The sequence below is a fragment of the Crocodylus siamensis genome, chromosome 1, assembly GCF_052110815.1.
Source record: "Crocodylus siamensis isolate JL-2025a chromosome 1, ASM5211081v1, whole genome shotgun sequence".
Lineage (NCBI taxonomy): Eukaryota > Metazoa > Chordata > Crocodylia > Crocodylidae > Crocodylus > Crocodylus siamensis.
The window spans coordinates 230,614,851-230,622,947 of record NC_143395.1 but is presented as its reverse complement, the minus strand read 5'-3'; positions in this window follow the sequence as shown (position 1 = coordinate 230,622,947).

The following is an 8,097-nucleotide window of genomic DNA, read 5'->3' as shown; positions in this document are numbered from 1 at the left end:
CAGAATGGTGCATGCAGAATGCAACCCTTGTTATTTTTTCTGTGGCTCAACTGTATAGGTACCAAAGCTTTCAACAGCAATGTTTCCAAAATACCTAAAATTCTCCTTCTGTGCATACCTAGGGGCACTTAGCACAGAGCTCTTGTCAACACAGAGCAGCTCAGCAGCAAGATCATAGCTAAGCCTGACAGACCACAAACTGGGTATTTCCTTGCTTGTATCCCCTGAGGAATGAATTCCGTGAATTCTTTGCTACTTTGATTTAGAAATGGCTTGTGGTGGCAGGTGAAGCTATTCCCCCAACATATAAACTCAATTCCCTTCTGTTCCTAGGAGGGTTTTAAAGCACATTTCCATCCTCCCAGACGAGTTCTTGAATTACTAGGCTGGAGGCCATTTTGGGGTGAGGATTCTCTCCACTTTTCCAATTCCACATTCCTTTAAAAAAAAAAAAAAAAAAAAAAAGATTCTTTGGTTCAGAGATAGAGCAAGCAAGGGAGAGTGTCTTAGACTAAAAACAACCATTGCCAAATAAATTCAAATACCTGTGCTGGGATGTTTCCCAAAACAGCTGATCTGCTTCACTGGGAGAAACACATGTTGCCTATTCTCCTACCTGTTGGTACCATGACAGTGGATGATATGTTCCCCTGGAGCTTGAGGGACTTGGTCCTGTGCATCCTAGAAATTCTTGTCTAGGCCTTTGCACTGCCTGTAAAGTTTTTATGGTTGCACAGATACAATGAAAGGTGACATCTGTTTCCCTCCTTACTCTAGTGTTTAGGGCATTTACCTGGGAGTGATTTAGATTCCAATCTCTGCTCCAAGGACTGCCTATGTATTATATCCAATGACGAAATAATTTAAAATAAATGCAAGGTCCGAGGTATAGTGAAATATGTAATCTTTTTAAAGCATATGTTCCAATATTTCTGTGAAAACAAGTTAAAAATTCAGAGGCATGTTGAAACTATACATATGCACTGCTTATTAATGGGCATGATATACACAGATTAGCTCTCATGCATGGAAAGCCCCACTGAATTTAAAGGGGTTCTGATTGCAAATTGCTCATTTCAGGATTTCTTTCAGACTATATCCTGTAAAACACTTTGAAAATACAGGTAGAAAGGTTATGAAAAAAACCCTCTTTAGAACTGCATGGTTGCCCTGTAGCACCGTGACACAAAGTGCCATGCTTTTGCAATTATGTAGTTATTTTTCCATAGAAAAGAAGTGTTTCTTTAGGCAAGTCTATGATTTGGAAAGGGGTTTTAATTAACTTTTCCCAGAAGGTAAAATATCGTTTGTAAAAGGGGAAGTAGAGGTTTTGTTAGTAATGACTTTGATACTAAGGGGAAGAGAAGGAAAGTCAGCTATGCTACCTGAAGACTAAGGATGACAGCATCTTTAATGAATGGATTTGTCCTCAAAGCTTTGGAAAAAAAATGAATTTGATTTATAGGTATGGGGTCACCTGGAGCAGAGGACTGAGTCCCTCAGTACATCACACAGCAGCTGAATTTGCTTAAACTAATTTTGCCTCTTTACTTGAGGGGATGATGTTTGAAATTAAGCAATATAATTGTGGACAACTGAGAATGAGGATATTGTATTTTTGGACAGGTGATTCACAATGAATTAGGAATTTGAAAAACAAAGGAAGGAAGGAAGCAGTCACATTTCAGTTCAACACTCTGCTTTCTCCTATCTGAAAAGAGACTTACTGGGATGCCATTATAGCTAGATGCTTTTAGGAACTAATTTACCTACCTGTACTTCATAACATTCCTGTTTTGCAAGCGTAGTATCTAACCACCAATCAGGTGAGCCCTAGCTAGATATCCTGCTAGGCACATTTTGAAAGTAATACAGTTAAAGAGATCATTACAGGGAGCAAAAATGTCCCCTGCCAGTCCTCTGTGGGTATAGAAGTTGTGGACTTACTCCTCCTAGTCCTCTTTGAGAAGGAGTTGAACCTGGAGTGCAAGGTAGTCTGTCTATTCTCTGGTTCTGCTGGATTTGAGACTTCGCTCACTTACTCCAGGGTCTTTCTGTTAAGGCTCAAAATAAAAATATCAAATGACCTTTGTCCTGACTATCTCTACTCTTGTTCCAGCAACTTAGTTTTGTACTTTACTGGAAATTCATTTTCAACTAATAAAAATGCAGTCATCTTTAGAAGCTCTGGCCCTGCAACTTTCAGTCTACCTGTAGTAGCAGTTTTACCTCTGCTAACTCTGCCTTTTGAGTCATTGTTGAACTTCAAAATCATTCTCCAAATATACTTAACTATAATAGCAAACAGGTGTAGTTACTTGTAAGTATAGTGCTAATATTTGAAGGATGAAAGCTTATAGATGATCTCTTTGAATGTTAATTCTTTGACTATCAAACTTTGGAGCTGGCCCCTGAGAGTATCTGCTGGAAATTTGTAAGGTCATGACTGACTTGATGGTGTAGTTATAAATTCTTGCTGAACATTAAACACATTGCTATTCTTCTCATCTCTGTTTGGTCATTAAGTAAGCCAAAGAACATCACATGGTGTCAGAAGTGTAGAGTGAGATGGAATTTAAGGAGGCTTCAAGGAAAGGTCAGAGTGAATAAAGTGAAACAAGAGAGCAGATGAAGAAAGCTCCAAGCTATACATTGTATAGGTACTGATTCCTATTATTAATATTTAGAATAGCCTCAAATCTAGAGGCTTATTGCATGTTATACATCTGTGTATAATGGCAAGTTGCAGCAAGGGAAGTTTAGGCTAGATATTAGGAAAAACTTTCTCATTAGAAAGGTAGTGAAGCAATGGAACAGGTACTCAGAGAGGTTGTGGAATCTCCATCCTCAGAGGGTTTTAAGACCCAGCTAGATAAAACCTTGGCTGGGATGATCTAGCTGGGAATGGGCCTGCTTTTAGCAGTGGGGTGGACTAAATGACCTCCTGAGATCCCTTCCAACACTAATTTTCTGTAATTCTAATATAGCCTGAGAACACAGAGATGGCAGTGATGCAACAATGATGTAGTTTAAGAAGCATGTGATTGCAGATTTAGGCCCTAATTTAACAAAGTATTTATGACATTCTTAAATTCTACTGAATTCCATAGGACATTAACCCATACTAAAGCACTTTGCTGAATGAAGGATAAATAATCTCACTGCAGTCAAAGTCACTGCACTAAGAGTGTACTTAAACTGGGGTTTCAAGAAAGAGGTGCAAATGTTGTTTCTTCTTCATGCAAAATATCATAAGCTCAGGCCCACTCTGAATCATTCAGGCATATTCTCAGGTAACTTCCATTGCCTAATTTGTGGGCTTGGCTGGCATAAGAGGGGAGATCTTATTTTTGATCAGAAATCTAGGCTTGCTCAGGGGCAGAATAGATACCCTTGGTCTCCTCTCCTAACATAGGATCTCTGTTCCCCTGATCATCCTTCCAATGACAGTGGAAATTGTTGTTTCATTTTGTACTATTGAATTCCATCCCATTTCTAGTAATCCAGTCCTGTGTGTCACCCACTAAGGCTAGATTGTCTCATTTTAAAAAAGGGTACAGTAGTTTTAAATTAAATGCTAGTTTTTATAGATGATCTTTTAAAATGCCACTGGTTTGAGTACTGGAATTTGGAGATTGCCCCTGAGAATTATTACAGAGTTTGGTAAGAACATAGTAGATTTGATCAACATTGTTTAAATTACTAGTGAACATTAAACAAGTTGATGATTTGAATTAATGAAGGTTTGTATTTAAATAGCATCACCATAAGAAATGCATCTGAAGGAGAAATGCATATAATCCAATTGAATGCATTCTGGTTTCAAGCTTCAAAACCAAATACATTTGCACTCTGCCATGTTGTCATTCTAATATGACTAGCACATAGGCTGTTTGCTTTAATGGAAGATGTGAGATATAATCCTTTAAAAAAAAATATTGAACTTTTCCACCAGGGCATATGCTAAATGGCAGCTAACTATGAATCAGAAAACAATTATTCCTGGCAAAGCAACTGTTCAAGTGATCAAGAGGTCTTTGAGGTCTTTAATTTTCCAGTCTGAACTATGCAATCGAAAGGACCCAGATTTTATAAACAGGGTTACAAATATTGTAGATTTCCTTTCATGAAAAACAATGAAGTTTAGTAAGCTTTGTTCTACTATGCTAAAGATGACCTTACGTTATTTGTCTAATACATTATTAAATATTTTGATTTAGTCAATAATTTATGCATCAAATGATTGTTTCTGTTATTTGAATAATTTTAAGATTGGATGGCCATTAGTTATTCAGGTTTTTGGGGTTGGGAAGAATATTCAGAGTTACAAATAGGAGTTAAGTTTCAAATTGTCATCAAAAATCATTAGGAATTGGGCACTTCACTCCCATTTCTTTATTATAGAATTCTTCTTCCCCCTGTGGGTTAAATAACTGAATTACAATTTTAATTATAAAACTTGCTTTACATTTTTTTCTGTATTTGACAAAAATAAAATGATCTTCCTAGCAATCCCACAATACAATGATGAAAGTCTTCCAGTAAATAGGTAAGTCTTCATTGACTCCATAGAGAAGGCCAAGCTGAGATCTGCGTGTTCGACCACAGACATGACAAATACTTCCAGGAGGGAGGAGTAGATCCTGGTGATGTCAGCTCCCTTCTTTCCCTTTGTTTCTGTCGGGGTAACCGAACACTGAGTGAATCGGGCCTCAAGGTCACGGTGGGCCGGGGTGGCAACTGGAATACGAACAGGTGGGATTAGCGGCGGTGGAGTGTGAGCTGTACGGGAAGTTTAAACAAAAATGATTTATTTACTCATGCTTGGGAAGCAGAGGCTCAGATATTTCTTCAGTTACAGTATAGCGAACAACAAAGGGGTCTGTTGGCCCACGGGGTTCACTAGCGAGTCCTTGCTTTCTACGCCCTGAGGGATAGGTGCGGCTGCCCACTAGCTAGTCCCAGGGCTGGTCAACAGCTCATGAACGGGATAACAAACAACAAAAACTGTAACGTAGTGAATTGAGGAATGGGGTCGTTGACGCCAGTCCAAAAGACAGTCCGTAAACCGAGGTCGGAGATGAGAAGCCAGAACAAAGTAAGCCGAAGTCAAAATCGAAGCCAAACGGTCCCGTAACCAAGATCGAAAAGACGAGTCACTCCACCCGCCGTCCGCAGCCTCTGCTTGCGCCTCACAGTCCCTGCCGTCCACAGCCTCTGCTTGCGCCTCAGGATCGTTCTCTCCCTGTGAGACAGTCCCTGCAAAGGCAGCCTCTGCTCACAGGATCGAGCACAGTCTCTCCTCCAAAACAGACACTACCTCACCACTCCCGGGTGGCAGCTCACAAACCTTTTATAAGAATTTAGTGGCCAATCAGAACGCTCTTCACAGAGAAATTTCTAGTCAAATTACATCATGCAGTCAGCGAACTGAGCATGTGCATTAGATCAGGTTACCTCATGCTCTGTGATTGACAAGCCTCCAGGTCACCCAGAGGGCACATTCTGGGGGCCTGTCTGTAGTTTCAACTCCCTGTGATGGCAGCACCAAACTTAAGATTTTTCCTTGACGGTTTCTTTTATCCATCCACCTTCACAGTATTTGCTCAACATGAATGATTACTTGTTGTACATCATGGAGCCTTTGGGGTCAGTTTAGTTCTTATGTCTCCCAGGTACTCATATGAATATCATATTTCTTTAGATTGGTCTTCAAGGTATCCTTGAATCTGTTCTTTGCCTACCTCTACCTCTAGAGCAGTTACTATCAGTGAGTGGGAGTATAGGGCCTGTTTTGGGAACCAATCAGGCATCCTTGTGGCATGTCCCATCCAATGGAAAAGTCACCATGTAAACATGGCTTCAGTGCAGTGCCAGCCTTACATGTGGGTGACATAGGCAATTGTCCAAGGTGCCATGGTCAGAGGGGCACTGCACACATGCACACACCCACCCAACCCACACACATCCACACATATGTAAGCAGCCTGCACTCACAGTAGAGCTCTCCCTGCACCCTGCCTCACCCTACCTGATCCCCACCCCAGGCAGGAGGAGTGGTGCCCAGGTCAGTCCACCCCATACATTCAGCCACTGCTCAGGAGGAGCTGAGCCAGGCACATGTGGGCAGGGTGGCACCTGATCCAGTCTGCCTGCCTTGCTCCTGCACAGCAGCTGTGGTGATTGTCCATGAGGAAACAAGTCTCCTGATCCAGCCCACCTACACCCCCCCATCCCTGCCAGGACCTTATTTCTGAAACTTTTGCTAATACTACTGCATATTTAAATAAAAAGAAAGGGTGCCAAAATACAAGTTTGCCCAGGACACCATTTTCCTTAAGGCCAGCTCTGCTTCAGTTTCAGTGGTGTTTCCTTGAGGCAGAATTCTGACATTCCTTCTTTTGTCCTTCCATTTGATATGGAAGATTTTTGAAAGACATTGCTGATGATAATGTTCCAAACTTTTCAGGTGTTTCCATTCCAAGTACAAATCATTTGACTGTTTTCTCCACATAGGTCCATGACTAGGGACTTCTGATAATTATTGTCATCTGCCCTTCTTTCCACTTATCCCTTGCCATAGGACTTGTATTGAAGGAAATTGTCTCTGTATGTCTTTTTTTTAATGTGGGGATGGCATTGTGCATCAGTAATTATACAGTAACTTATGGGAAGGAAACCTTAATCCAATGGCAAGGAAGACCTAGATGACTGGAGGTTTCATCTGCTCCACTACTGAAGGCTTTCTTTTTAAGGTTATCTAGTCCAATCCCTTGCTTCTCCTGAAGTCTCTTCCAACCCTCATTTCTATGAAAATTCTATGAAATGATGGCAGTGTGAGATCTTAGTTGGAGGCTGTATGCATTACTATATTACAAAGATTAATAGTAATTTGTGGGGAAAGAATTACCCATGAGGTAGAGTCTGACTTTAAGCATATATTTAACTTTCCTTAGTTTACTATCCCTTTCACTCTTGCTGAATAGAATGTGCACACACATTCACAGGGACATGCAGCTGGTGATATTGCTTCAGGTAATTTTAGTTCCAGGCCAATAGGCTGGGTTACCCAGTTAACTATAGGAAAATGTGAGCTAATCATGAGAGAATCAATTTAGCAGAATAAATTATGTTAATCACAGTAGACATTGAACCAGACAGAAAAAATCATATCTAGTTTCAGTGTAAACCATAACTTTCAACAGTTCTTAATGGTATGCAACATTTCACTTGACTCCCACTTTTCTCAAGTTTGTGGGTTGAAGTCCACCTGGAACCCATTGCTTCTTTATGCCTTTAGAGTTGCACAGCTCTAGCATATGGGATTTTTCTTCCCTTATAAAATAAACTCTGTCATCAGGTGCATAGAATCTGTCCTTTGAGGAGGAAACAGTCTGCCCTATGGAGTGAGCTCAGCTGCAGGGCATTTTGATGATGGGGGAGTGTCCCACTGGTAGCTTAAAATCCCAGGGGAAGGTACAGAGGCTAAAGCAAGCTGTGGGTTGACTTCTTGATGTATGCAGAGGCCAGGCTGCTATGCAGGGTTTAAAGCAAAAGAGGTTAGAACATAAGAGGTGTTGAGTGGGGTGCTGGGGTCCAGGACAGGACAACAGGATTTTGTTTTGCGTGCATTGCTTGTTTAAAAAATGGCTTTATTTGGAGGACTGGCTGAGGAGCTCTTCAGGGATTAAAACCTGCCTGCAGGAGCCAGAAGACTAGGCAACTTACTTACAAACATGCTAACTTTGAAGGGTTCAGCATAGGTGTGAGTTGGAGGAGCATGGTCTAACTCAGTGGTTCTCAACCTATTTGCCATGGTGGGCCACACTTGTAGCTCTCAATATGTGATGTGGGCTGCACCCACACAATTTACTTCCTGTGTATCCATTTAAAAATATTTTGTATCTGATAGTTATGCAATTCAAATCAACACTCTGTAATACATCTCATATCTACATTATCAAATGATTATACTTTACAACATTTAGTCTTAAAGAGTAGTGGCAGTATCTAAGAACACACTGAATTCCTTTAAGATTTTTTTTTATGAGAAAAAGGTAGAAATTTTGGGTGCCAAATGTAACTGACTTAAGCAGA